Below are 14,571 nucleotides of genomic sequence, written 5' to 3'. Positions count from 1 at the left end.
TGTGCTTTTGTGTGATTTGAGCGACCCGTGAGAGTCCAATTTGATAAGTCTCTACAGTTGACGGTTCAGCAATTTTTAAACGACTCCATAACTCGTTTGCATGATTCATATGCTAATTGATTGTTGGTTATTGCATTAAATTGGTTTAGGCCATTCGGTTTGCATTTCGCTCTGAGATTGAACTCGTTCCATTAGGTTTTAGGATCGAGTCTAATTCTTGCTTGGGGACAAGCAAGGTTTGGTTTGGGGAGATTTGATGCGTGTCTAAAATATGATGTTTCACACTTTATTCTACACGCATTTCAGAGCTCAAATGTGCAATATATGCCATTATTTCCCTATTTTCCTCTACTTTCGTGTTTTTGTCTATTATTGCAGAAATATGAAGAATTGAGCGGGAATAAGCCGAATCCATCCCTAAGTACTTAGCATTGCATTTTACATGGAGTATTGACTCGAGGAATGAGCTTGGTGCGCGTTTCAAGGCCTAAAGATAGCAAAAGCAAGGGTGCGTACGAGTTTAACAAGCAAAGAAGTGCTTCTCGACATTGCAGCCTGCTTCAGATGGCTATATCTTGAGTTCTAGACCTGATAATCGAGTGATTCCAATTGGAGGTGAAAGATTTCCCTCTTAGCTTTCCAACGCCGCGTAGAACGCCTGATTTGACCAAGGAACGAAGAAATGGCAGCTGTTTTAAGATCGGTGCGCGATGCAGAATTCGTCAGAATGCAGTGTACAGCATATTTGTTGGTCGATCGATCTGGTCCAAGTGGTCGATCGACCACCCCACGGGTTCCAGTAGCTACTGTTCGCTGCTACTTAGTCGATCGACTGATGCTTATGGTCGATCGACTGAACAACGGATCGATCGCAAATTAAAGACGAGATTAGAAGCCCAATTGTGATTAGGTTTTCGAGTAGGGTTTTACGTGACTCTCTTATTTAAACGTAACCCCTGCCTACCTTTTAATCATCATTCATTAGCTTAGAATATACAGTTCCTATTATACATTCATTATTCGTAGTTTAGAATAAAGCTCGCATCTTATTTACTTTCGGATTCATCTTGTTCCCTTGCCTCGGTAATTCTACTCCTTAATTCCAGTATTGTTTTTATTCGTTTGATAGTATTAATTCTTGCTAGATAGAATCCCAAAGCCAATTTAACGTTTCATGTTTATTGTTTGTTTAGTTATTCTAATTATGAAATCGTTTGCTTATTTCGTCAATTCTACTGTTGTTGTTATCACCGTTATGCCTAGCTAAATCAATCCCGCTAAGATGTAGGGGATCTATGGCGTAGATGGCATTAGAATAGGTAACCCCGCATTAGGGCTTGGTCGATCGACTGGCTTAACTAGTCACTGGGGTAGCTGGTCGATCGACTGACCTCGTGTTTGATTAGCATTGTTTGATTCGTTAAGTGCAATATTTAGCAATGAGACCGAGAGGAGACTTGTTAGATGCTTAGTTTTGACCGACCCATAGATCGAGAGATAGGGAAGGGCATTAATTAACGAATTAAGACGACTAAATTGCTGAGATCGAGAGATAATGTAATTTAGGCTTTAAGAATCACTTTTCAGGGCGAGAGCTAGTATTAGTGAGACTTAGGGACTGGTAGCATAGGCCGAAAGGAGCTACTAGTTAACTTGGACCGAAAGGACTTGTTTTACCCATCCTACACGACTGTATTTCGGACTTACCTAGGATTATGTGCCATCGCAGCTATAGTGAACCGACCGTCTTAGAATTTCTTTCATCGTTGTTTACATCCTTATTTACTTTTATTTATTTATTTATTTTATGTTGTTAGTTCTAGAATCAACTCAAACCAAAACCCCCACAACTGTTACCGATAGACTGAAATAAAAGCAACTATAACTCCCCCGCCTCTCTGTGGTTCGACCCTGTTACCACTAGCCTAGGTTAGTTTTAATAGGAAATTATAAATATTATTTTTGGTACTCACAACGACGGGTATCACTTTACGTCGGATTCTTACTATTGTAATCTCTTTCTTCCCTTTTAATATTAATCTCTCTTTTGTTCATCTTAATTACTTATCTTGCTCTTTCTTAATTTCAGCCCTAATCTTTGTTTATGCATTTTAATTATTATTTCATCATGCTTTATAATAGTTATTTCAATATTGTTATTATTGACAACAATAGCGATATGAGTAGCTAAATCTGTTTCATGTTAGGATTAGGGGATCTACGGTAGAAATGTGACGATGTAGTAAATAGGTTAGATGAATTGTTTGTGAGACTCTGTCCCCATAGCAATATAACTGTATTCACCGACTTAGTTGAGTGCACGCTTCTGAGTCACCCTTTTAATCTGGTTAAATTTAATCCTGGATCGGAAGATTGGACTAAATAGACCTGCTATGAACAGTAGACTGCCCTGACAAGGACGGAAGTTAAGTTAGTGGTAATTTAGGATAGAAAGTGGATCGGAAGGACCTTTCCATATCCATCTCACAGTAATTTATCTAAGTTGTTTGCAGTTGAGTCACTGGACTACCGTAGTGAACCAAAATCCTGACATGTCCCCTCTCAATTGATAGTTTTATTCTCATTTTCTGTCTTTATTGCTCTTTCCTTGTTTATCTTCTTTTAAACCCTTAATTAGTTTAGAAAACCAATTACAAAACCCCCCCATTTGTGACCAAATAGACGGACCTTTACAGATATCTTGCCTCCCTGAGGAGATCGACCTGACTTCCCTAGCTATATAGTTAGTTTAGTTAGTTATTTTTGATAGGTATACGACAGCCTTGTCATCGATACGAGTCTCAACACGATCTACGGTGACGTTAAGAGCGGTGAGGAGGCTGGCTAGCTGAGCTGTTATAACATCTCTGTTGTCATTGTTGTTGTTGGATGAAGCTGAAGACGGGTCCATGGCTCTGAGGAAGAAAAACGGCTCATATTACATCTTAATCCGACACGGTTTAATGAAAAAACACAGAGAACACAAAGGACGGGAAAAAAAATCAGACTCAATATGACGAGGGCGACCGTGTGTGGTGCCTCAGTGCTGACTCGATTTATAACGTGACGGTGTTGACCGAACTTTGACTAGCATCCAACATAATGGCGTGACGCCGTTGAACGAGACTCGAGGTGAGACGACTCATAAGTAAAGACCCATAAGTACGCTTGCTTCGACTCGATAGACACGAGGTGGAATTAGAATGGTGGACTAAAGTTTTCGAAAATATAGATTTTCAAAAAGATTCGTTTGTCGTTTTATGGACGGCTCCCGAAGAATAGGGATCTTCGGAAGTCGGTCAGTTGAAGAGTTATCTTAAGTTTGTTTTCAAAAGACGGTTTGTGTTTGAGTTGGCTCGAAAAACAAAGTACTGTTTCGAAAGGCGGTTTTTGAAATTCAAAATTGTATGCTTCGAAAATCGAGTTTTAAAATGTTTGACAAGGTCTCGGGGACGGTGTATGGTCCTCAGGATTTGAAAATGTTTCGAGAAAAGGGGTGTGTGCCTTTCTCGGGTTTTAAAAGAGCCGTTGTGTTGGCGCGAGATCGGTTAAAATCCGTGTCTTGACGCGGCGATTATAACGGCGTAAAAAGGTTTTTTTGAAATGGTTGTATAAAACCGGGTTTGAAAATCGTCATTACAACGTCCTAGAAAGGCGTGTTGAAATGGTTGTAAAAAACCGGGTTTGAAAATTGTCATTAAGACGGCCTAGAAAGGCGTGTTGTTAAAATGGTTGTAGAAAACCGAGTTTGAAAATCGTCATTACGACGGCCTAAAAAGGCGTGTTGTTGAAATGCAACGGTCGGCGAAAGGCCGAGGTTTGAAATGGCCATTATAACGGCGCCAAAAAGGTGTTTTGAAAGTTTGAAATGACACGTAAGGACTTATGATCACATGACACATAAGCACTCGCAGTTTCATTATATTATGCATAATACTGACACGAGTTTTGACTTAAAAGGGTGGGTTACACACCAAGCGATCAAACCCCGATTTTCGAGAGGGTTACCAATCCAAACAAATTGTGTAAGGAGGGTGCCCTAGCCTCGTGCTCGAAGGCGATGAAAGCTCTTTGACGAAACAGAAATGTGTAACGCCAACAGTATGCTTGACTCAATCGGGATTCGAAATGCGGGGATGAGAAAATTCACGCCGACGAGACGATCCAATTGGTCGAAAAGGGTTAGGTTGTGGGCCCGGACAAGGAACCCGACTATGACCGTAATATCAATTAATGCATTTCAACCAAGACCTCGTTCGAGTCTGACCATGTAGGGATCATAAAGACACAAGTGTCCTAGTTTTCCCCAGCAGAGTCGCCAATCTGTGGACATGGCCCACCTGTGACGCCCAGCCGATTTGTGGACATGGCAGCGGTCTTTTTGAAAGCCACGCTCGGCGGCGTAAAAATGCTTTCGACCGGATCGTTTTAGATCGGTCGGTTTCGTCTCGGCAAGGGTCTCGAAACGATGCAAGAGATGTTCAGAGTCGCCACCAAGCATTTGTGGGATGCTTGGAACCCGTTCGAATCCACTTTATACCTAGGTCAACCAAGGCAAAAAGAGGTGTTTGACATAGGTACTAAAGATAAGGAATAGTCCCTCTTTAGCATCCTATCTCTAGAATGACTCTCGTACGCCCTGGATAAGGTCGTCCACTATCCAAAGTTTCTGAGTAAGAGATGAAGGTATGCATTGGGAAGCCCTTTAATCGGACACCCAATCCCGCCCGCGGTAGCGGCCTCTACTAATCGATCTTGGTTGGTTAAATGAAAAAGTTGATAAAACGGGTAAATGCATGAATGCGCATCCACAAGTTTGAACCTAACATGTGAGCTTTCTATGTCGGTTGTTTAATCCAAGTATCAAGTATTTGATGTCGAGTTGGATTTAATATTGATTTGCATGCAAGACGGAAATTAAACATCCATTTACCGAGTTAGGTTTATGGTGCATAACGTGATCCATTTGTCTTAGTAAGGCGTTTTGCAAATACAATATAAAATGGGCAGATTTGTCATCTAATCAGTCTTGTACTCGGGTTAGCCGAAGTCGGGATCATCCTAGACAAGTGCTGGAAGGAAACAGGGTCTGCATCAGGCAGCCTATATAGGCGCGATCCATCAGACGATGCAAACAGGCCTTTCCTGATTTGAAAATGGGAAAATGATTCGGTTGTTTAGGTGCGGGTCAACAGACGATTGAAAGACGTTTTCTGACCACTAAAAAGGTTTGCAAAATGGATTGAAAAGAGGGTGTTTGAACCCGTCTTGATTTGAAAAGGTCGTTTAGACCGCTTTTGTGTCGATGTGAAGAACGGGACTTGAATAATTATCATTATTTTGACAATATTCGATGTCGGGTTCGGTTTTGCAAGCTTGACATGAATAGTTTTGAAAATGATTATGAACTAATTGTTTTTAATTCATTTGTTTGTGGTTAGTCAATGTTTATGATCGTACTCGGAATAAAATCTGACATGGAATGAAGAACCAAGGACGATTTTGTATTTATGACTAATGCATTTGTTTTGAAAATGTAAAGAAATGAAATAAAAGGTTTAAAATACCTTTTAAAATGTAATTAACCAAATATTATCACCGAAACACGGATTAAGCCGTCATGATATTAGGAACCAAGGGTGAAAAATATTTTATGGTTAAAAGTTTATCATAAAAATGATTTGATATATTTGAAATGGTAAAAACCGATTACAAATATGAAATGAAAATCAAGGGGAAGAAGAAATCAAACACGGCTGGATTAAGGCATGAGAGGGGCTTTAGGCGCGAGCCCGTCTGCTATACGAGCAGGCCCTGTCTCCGGCCAAAAATCCGATTTTGGCTCATTTATCCCATATTTGAATCATGTTATGCATGTTTTAGCATGTTATAGTCATAAAACAGATGAAAAACATGATAGAAGAGGATTTTTACACCCTCATACTTACATGCTAGGCTTGAGACGAGAAATCGACGAAAGTGTATCAACTTGTTTAGTCGGAAAACTCAGTTGCAAACCGTTTTAGCAATGTAAAAAGAGTGTTTTAAGTTTAGTGATGGTGTAGTTTGTCGAGATGGTCGGTCAAGTGATTTAATGCACGATGATGGTACCAAACAATGTGTAAGGCTTGTGTTTTCGATCGGTAGGTCGAAAACACGTGTCGGTTTGTGACTGGAGAAGTCGAGTCTAGAATTTTAAGGGAGAAATGAGGTGGCGGACACTCGCGTAAGGTGTTATGGTGTGTGAAGGTGGGTATTTATAGAGAAATGGGTGGTTGTGTGTGTGTTTTAAGCGACGTGGCCACATGGGCTACTCGAAGAGGCGCGAGCCCATTCGCGGGTCTTCGAGGTGTCTTGTCACTATCACGCAATTGAAATCATGATTTGTTCTATCCAATGTTTTGAATGACATGATTTGTACTTGACCATGAAGCATTCCGGAAAATACTTAACATGGAAGTCTTGAAAAGTTTTGTTTTTTGTGTTTGACTCGGTTTGACTCGTTGTTGGAGTCGGGATTTGAAGTTTGAGTCGGTTTTTGGTCCGGTGACGGTTTTAACTCTAGTTAGTGTCATTGTGACCCTGTTGTCATCCATTAAACACTCCAGGTACTTTTGAAAAGTTTTGAAATGTTTTGTTTTCGAAATCGTTTTAAGTTTTCCGACGTATAGTTGTACAAAATTGTCGATCAAACGCTACGATTTCTAAGCATGTTGTAGTCCGATAATCATCAGGTGTTTGTTGGAGACTTGACAGATACTGGGTATCTACACATAGCAGAGGTAAAACATAATTATCTCTGAAATGATTAATCTTAAAAAATAAATCGTTTTCACACTTTAAACGTTTGTAAAAAATATGTGAGCCATTACAGGATAAAATTGTTGTCAAGGGAAAACATAAAGATGAAACCGTGGAGAAACTTTCAACAACAAATATGACACAGGTAAAACAACATTAATATTCAGTTTTTGACAAAAAAAATTACTTGATAATTGTTTGATTTATGACAATCATTATTTAAACTATATGAAACAATTGCACACAAGAAAGTGTCGTCACAAGTGAAGCACAATCAGATTCTTTGCTGGTATAAAATTCTTAAAATATAGTAATTAGACGCATTATTCAAACAAATTGTCATAGAATATGATCTATAAATTCAACATATGCAAACAGGAAAACATGCCGGATCGAGAAAATGAAAATGAATCTGCAAGCAACTCGGAGTCATTGACACCGTCAAGCAAGAGGACATTATGTGTGACAGACACGGATGAAGATGCGCAAGACAAATCATCAGCAAAAAAGGGGAAAGCAGCGAAGATTCAGATGACATAAGAAGCAAAAACGTTCATTATATTTTATTACAGTTTGAGAGTACCTCACCAGTAGTTTGGATGATATATTTGTGTTTTTAAGTACTTCAACATGGTTATTTTCAGTGTTAAGTAGTTCAGCATGTCGTTTGTTTACCTCGGAACTATAGTTGTAATTTCTCTTTTCAATGTTAGAAGACGCAAGTTTATTTCAGAATTGTTAGCCTAATAATTACTTAATTAGCCAAGATCATAAAAAGGTGACCGAAAAAAAAACTCAATCAAAAACAGCCTAACATTCAAAAACTAATTTTATTAGACAACAACCGTATCATTAAAATGACATTTACCATTTACCATTGTGCAAAAAAAAAAACGTCTCCTTAATGAACATTTGAATACGGTATCTAATTTTACTCGAAAACATCCATATTATAAAAATAAGCACAAACATATGATTAATAAAGACAGTAATGTGTTCCAAAAGTCAGGCTATTAACAAAATTCGAGTCTCAAAATTTGTCCTTAAAAAAACGTGCCAAAATAAATATTAATTATAATTACTGTCATCTTCAGCCAAAACTGAATTTATTAACATGATGGTCTCAAATAATTATAAAGACATTCATATGTGTTCTGAAACATCAGACTATTAGTCCTTTAACAAACGTGCCAAATTAATTAAACATAGCCATATTCGTTCCAAAAGCAAATTTATTAATATAATAGTTTAAAAAAAATTATAACTACAAAACTAACCCCATCATTTGAAATAGCTGACAAACATTTGCAAAATGAAAATTTAAATACATTATAACTTGAAAATTTTACCTAGCAAAATTTCAAAATAATGCGCCAAAAGAAGTTTATTTGCTGATGGTAAACAAAGATAATAACTGCATTAATTAACATGTCCCCCACTAACAGCAGTTTTATCCCATTATATAATCCAAAAACAAAAGTATACAAACACTCATTTACTAAAACCCTAAAAAACGAACTCAGAGAAAAACAAAAGTTCACAAACATTCACCAAGTAAATGGTAGTACAAAAAAGAATAAATCGGGGAAGAAAGAAGGGCGAATAAGAGAAGAGACCAGGAATCAACAGGATAACAGTGTTAGATGTGCTAAAGTTTCAAGAATAGAAAAAGGCAACAACTAAAACTCAAATCAGAAGCGGAAGAACTACAAAGGAAAAGAAACAAGAAGTGAGCATCTGATAAGATCAAGCTTTAAATACTTATCTTTCCATACCTCGAAAATTATATATTAGAAGTAAAGCTTTCGTGGAATATTTCATTCATTATCCCATCATATCATTATATATATATATATATATATATATATATATATATATATATATATATATAGGCAAGATCCGATGAGTCTACCTATATTTTTGAGTCTCGTGAGTCTACTTATGTATCACACGCTGTACATAAGAATATCACGAATTATACAAATACGTGTCTGATACACAAGGACAAAACTGTCCATCCTATAGCTGTATTATATTATGGACACTGAGATGGCGTATGAGAAGTCGTGCCGCCTACCGAGGGATATGTAAAGGAGCTACTGACATATATAGTGATGGATCATTTGGCGGTCAAGCCCATGTTGACTATTTCTAGCATTAATTTAATTAATGAGTTTGAAGTTAAGGATATCAGCTCCCTGGTGGAAAAACATGTTCAAGTTACTCTCAATGAGGTACCAATAACTTATATTTCTATTCAAATGATTCACTGTACTATATATATTTCATTAATTTGTTGAATGTTGACAGGGAGTAGCAATCTTAAAAGCGTCACTGGAGACTCGACATGTACTGACCACTGTCTTCCTAGGGAAGAAGATTTAGCATGATGCTTTGCTATGGAGTTCTACCTAGCAGCTGTTGTTAGCATTGTCCATCATTAGTTGTTGAGTATGGTATGATTTTGGTTATGTGTTACTAACAGTGGTATTGTTTATTGTAAGGTGGTATTATTGTTAGCATTGTCCATCATTATCCATCCTCCATAGTTTGGCATATTTTAGGTTAAGTGGTGTGATATTGTATAATATAACCCGTGATATTGTTTAGTACAACCAGTGGTATTGTTTATTGTAAGATGTGATATTGTTTTGTATAAGTCGTGATACTCTTTTACTGGATTCACAGACTGAGATACAATACCACAGGTTATACTAAACAATATCACAGCATAGACTTGAAACAAAAAATTATTCATAAAAAAAATAAAAAGTTATGCATAAAAAAATCATGATATTTTTGTGTAGAGCGTGTGATACATATGTGGACTCACGGAACTCAAAAAGTTAGGGTGAATTCATGTGATCCTATATATATATATATATATATATATATATATATATATATATATATATATATATATATATATATATATATATATATATATATATAAAAGCACAACTGAAAATTAAATAAAAAGAATACTTAGATTGGCAAATTCCTTCTATTAAGACGAATATATAATTATAAATAATCAATGAAAAGAGATGAAAATTAGTGTTATTTAACTTTTGTGAAAATATCCCAAATAAATCATCATTACTCCTTTCCCTCTTTATGCTATAGAACATGACATTGAAATAAAAATACTTAGTATGGGTTAATCAAAAAATTACATCAACTTAAAAAACAAATTGAAAAACAGCAAGTTGTTTTATGTAAATGACAGTAATTATACTTATCTTGATAAATGTAGGCATACTGATTGTTTAAAATTTGAAACAGCCAAGTGACATGGTAAACACAACCTAATATAAACCAAAACATAATGGTTAGAACATAATATTTAAATTTTTTTTTTTTTTTGAAAAAACAAGACAGAATATACAGACAGATAAGATATTCTATGTACATGAGTGTAATTGTACTTATCTTGAAAAGTGTACGCAGTCTGATTGTTTACAATTTGAAACATCCAAGTGACATGGTGTAATCACAACCTAAGATAAACCAAAATATAATGGTTACAACATAATATTTAAAAAGAATTATTTTTGAAAATACAAGACACAGAATATTTAGACAGATTTGGGTCTGTTTTCAGATTCATTCGGATTTTGGTTTAGGTTGGTTTGGGTTTGGGTTCGGATCCAGGTTAGTATTAAGGTTCGGATTTTGGTTATTGCTTGAGATGGACTCGGGTTAGAGTTGAATATTTCTGGGTTTGGAGTTGTATGGACTCGGGTATGGACTGGGACATAACTTGGGTTGTTGACTCGGGTGGGTAACTCGGATTTCCGACTCGGGTTAGTGATTTATACATTTAGGGTTGAATTTGAAGAATTGGGGTTGAATTTCTGGGTTTCAAACCCAGAAATTAGTCTATCAAATAGAGACTAATTTTAAAAAAAATGAAAACATGGACACAAAAATGATTTAATCGATCAAATTTGTTTGTTAACTCTAAAAAGATGATTTAATCAAAAAAAATGAAAACATGGACACAAAAATGAACATGCAAAGAAATTTCTTTGTTAACTCGAAAAAGATGATTTAATCGATCAAATTTGTACGTCCTTGAGTAACTTCGTTAAAAACAATCTGCCAAGAAGTCGTAATTTATGTACACAAACAGGAAAAATAAAACTGCTTTCAGGAGTAGTGATTATAATTGATACAGACCATTTAATGAGCAAGAATGCAACTTATACTACTCAGACTAATCAATTAGGGAAAGAGAGAAAATTATACCTCGCCTTCCTTCTTGGCAGAGGCAGCGGTCTTCTTCTCGCATCCGATTTCAACTCCATAGTGTTGCAGGTACCACTGCTTGAATGTGGCAGCATCAACCTGAACAATGGCGTGAAAAAAACGAAAACATGGACACAAAAATGAACATGCAAAGAAATTTCTTTGTTAACTCGAAAAAGATGATTTAATCAATCAAATTAACATCCTTGAGTATGGGATCTACGATTAACATTAGGAATTAATGATACAAAAAATTGAAAAACAAAAACGGATTAAAAAGTAGAAGTAATGCAAGAAAAAATTGATGGCAAAACCCAGATGCATAACCAATTAAACGAGAACATAAATATTTAAATGATGATGACTAAATCTATAAAGCCTTTACCATAATTCAAGCGAAAATAATGAAATTGAAAATATAAATTCAATAGATGAGTTTAAAGAGAAATATGGACAGATCGATGAAGCCTTTAACAAAATGCATGCGATTATTTGAAAAAGTATCGAGAAACATATAATTACAATGAAATCATACCAATAAATTTGTCGACGGAAAACAACTGAGAAAGGGAATACACGACGGGAAAGCGAAGACGAGAAAATGAATTGAAATCAGTGATGAGAGATCATAGAGCGGCGCAGATCTTCAATTTGTGTGAGATGTGAGGAGATTAGTGAGAGTAAGAGTGACGGCCGAAAATTTAGGGTAGTTGTAATGAGAGTGTGAGGGGTGAGATGTAAGTATATAAGGGGACGTTATATTAGGGATTATTATTGGATCATCAAAATAGTTGGGCCGGTGGGTTTTTATCGAGATTATTGCATTATTGGGCTTTGTTTATACTTATCAAAAACATGGGCTTAGTAATTATCTGAAATCGGACCCGTACATATATGATTTACATGAATACAACTATTTTTGTCTTATCTTTTTTATTCTTATTCGTAATTGAAATATTAAATAAATTTCATTATTGTATTAGGCATTAGCATGGAAGAAATTTATTTAATGGTTATAACAAAAAAACTAATCTAATAGCCCTTTCGTATATATTAGCTTCGACGAGACGACAAGCAAGACGAGTGAAATCAGCTGCATCTGTGCAAATAGATCTTCAACATTGTACTCCTACCACGCCACTTACTTCCACTACCACATGTATATAAAATGTCGTCAATTATAAATAAATTATTTAACAAACCGAGTATAAGTTTTAGTGTCTAAACTTGTGTTTATTGCATTACTTCACAGGTATCGATAGTCCACCAGATGTAGTCGAACGATTAGTAAGAGATTTATGTTCAACCTTTGGCGAATCATACGACGAATTTAGACCTTCAATACCAGAAAGTCAAGTAGCCGTCAATATGCATGGTAGGTGGCCATTTGCCTTACGCGGAGAATGTTCCTTCGGCCAAGATAATTAATCATCCCAATTCATTAATGATGGTTATTTTGTTTTAAATTATTATTAAATACTATCTTAACAATTTGTATATAACTATAGCTATTGTTATTACGAGCTTTTATGCTATTTCCGTTGTTTATAAAATGACTAATTAGGTATCGATAGTCCACCAGATGCAGTGGAGCGATTAGTAAGAGATTTATGTTCAGCCTTTAGTAAATCTTATGATGACTTTAATGGTTTAGTTCCTGAAAACCAAAAAATATTCACTGGACGTGAAATGGGCTCATTTCGCTCCCACGGAGAATGTTCCCGAAGTCAACAAAATCAATCCTCCCAGCGGAACAACGGAGGTCGTTTTATTTTATGTTACTGATCGATGTATTAGAACTTGATTTAAATAGCTATTTAAAACAAACTATATAACTTTTCCATATTGTGGTGACATTTAATGTTTCAGTCCTTGAAGGATACTGGATATTGGAGACCCAGAATACGAGTGCAAAAAATGTATTGCGCTAATGTAGTTTCAAGAAAGGAAACAAAAAAAAGGGTACTCGATGCCCTAAGTTCTCATTGTGTTGCTATGATGACAAAGTTACGCTTCCATGGTTTAAAGAAGCGCCTCAACTCCTGAAGTCTCTACTGAGTAGACAACATCCATTTAGTAAGCATTTTATTGAGAATATCCGGGCTTATAACGGGATGTTTTCTTTCACATCCATAGGTGGATATATTGATCATTCCATCAATCAAGGTCGAGGTCCCTACACATTCAGGATGGAAGGCCAAAATATTCACCGAATAGGAAGTTTGTTGCCGTCAACTGAAACAACGCCTAAATTTTGTCAGTTATACATTATGACACAGAAGAAGAAGTTGAAAATCGGAAAAAAGCAATCAGGTATGTGATATACGAGACTAATACGTTAGAATATTAGTTTAACGCATAATTTGTAAAGATCGATCTTTTGATATTTAGTTACCCAATATAAATTAACACATCTTATAATTAATTACCTATGAATGCATCCACGATACTCCAGAGCGATTTAATGATGAGCTGATAGAATTGTTGCAAAAGATGGTCGACTCACATAATCCTGTTGCAAAGACATTTAGGATGGTTAGGGACAGATTGTCTTCAGATGAAAGCGTGGAGGTGAGTATCAGACTCATATGTAGAAGAGACAGAGATGGGAGAACATATAATCGTCCAACGGTTTCGGAGGTAGCAGCATTGATCGAGGGTGATTTAGGTCCAAACATTGATAAACGAGATATTATTGTATAAAAGTCATGCGGAAGTTTACAACGTATATCTAAGTTACACACGTCATTCATTGCCCTCTAGTATCCATTATTATTTCCTTGCGGGGAAGACGGTTACCGATTGGGAATTTCTCACTCTGAAATTGCTCTTCGAAATAGCAATTCTGAAAATCCGCGTGATAAATTAACACTTAGAGAGTGGTATGCATTCCGTATTCAGGATAGATCACTGTCAGTTGAGTTTCCAACTCTGTTACAATCTGGTAAAGCATATCACCAGTTTTTAATTGACGGATTTGCATCGGTTGAATCTCATAAACTAAAGTTTATACGCTTCAAGCAAGATCTTCTTCGCGTGGACAATTACAATGATCTTAGAAGAGTTGCTGAATGAGGGGACGTTGAGCCGTCTTCCACCTGTAGTCGTCTTATTTCCGAGCACTTCAGCGAGAGTAGACCCTTGGAAAACAGAATTTTAAGATAGGCAGGTTGCAACATGTGCCGCCGACTTGCGGTGAATTATATTTCATGAGAACCATGTTGAACCATGTAAAGGGACCAAAATTTATGAGGACATAAGTAGGGTTAACGACACTCTATATGCCACGTATACAGAAGCGTGTTATGCATATGGCTTGATCGGTGACGACAAAGAGTACATTGATGCGATAGAGCAAGCAAGCGAATGGGCCTCTGGATTTTATCTTAGAAACCTTTTTGCGACTTTATTGTTATCTGAGACGTTGTCCATGCCAAATAGAGTCTGGGAGACGTGGACATGGGCCAACCGCGGCACGCGCGAAAGCGCTTGAATAAGTGTGCATTTGTGGAGTCGCCA

Source organism: Silene latifolia, chromosome 2, assembly GCF_048544455.1.
Source record: "Silene latifolia isolate original U9 population chromosome 2, ASM4854445v1, whole genome shotgun sequence".
Classification (NCBI taxonomy): domain Eukaryota; kingdom Viridiplantae; phylum Streptophyta; class Magnoliopsida; order Caryophyllales; family Caryophyllaceae; genus Silene; species Silene latifolia.
Note: the sequence above shows the minus strand (reverse complement) of the source record.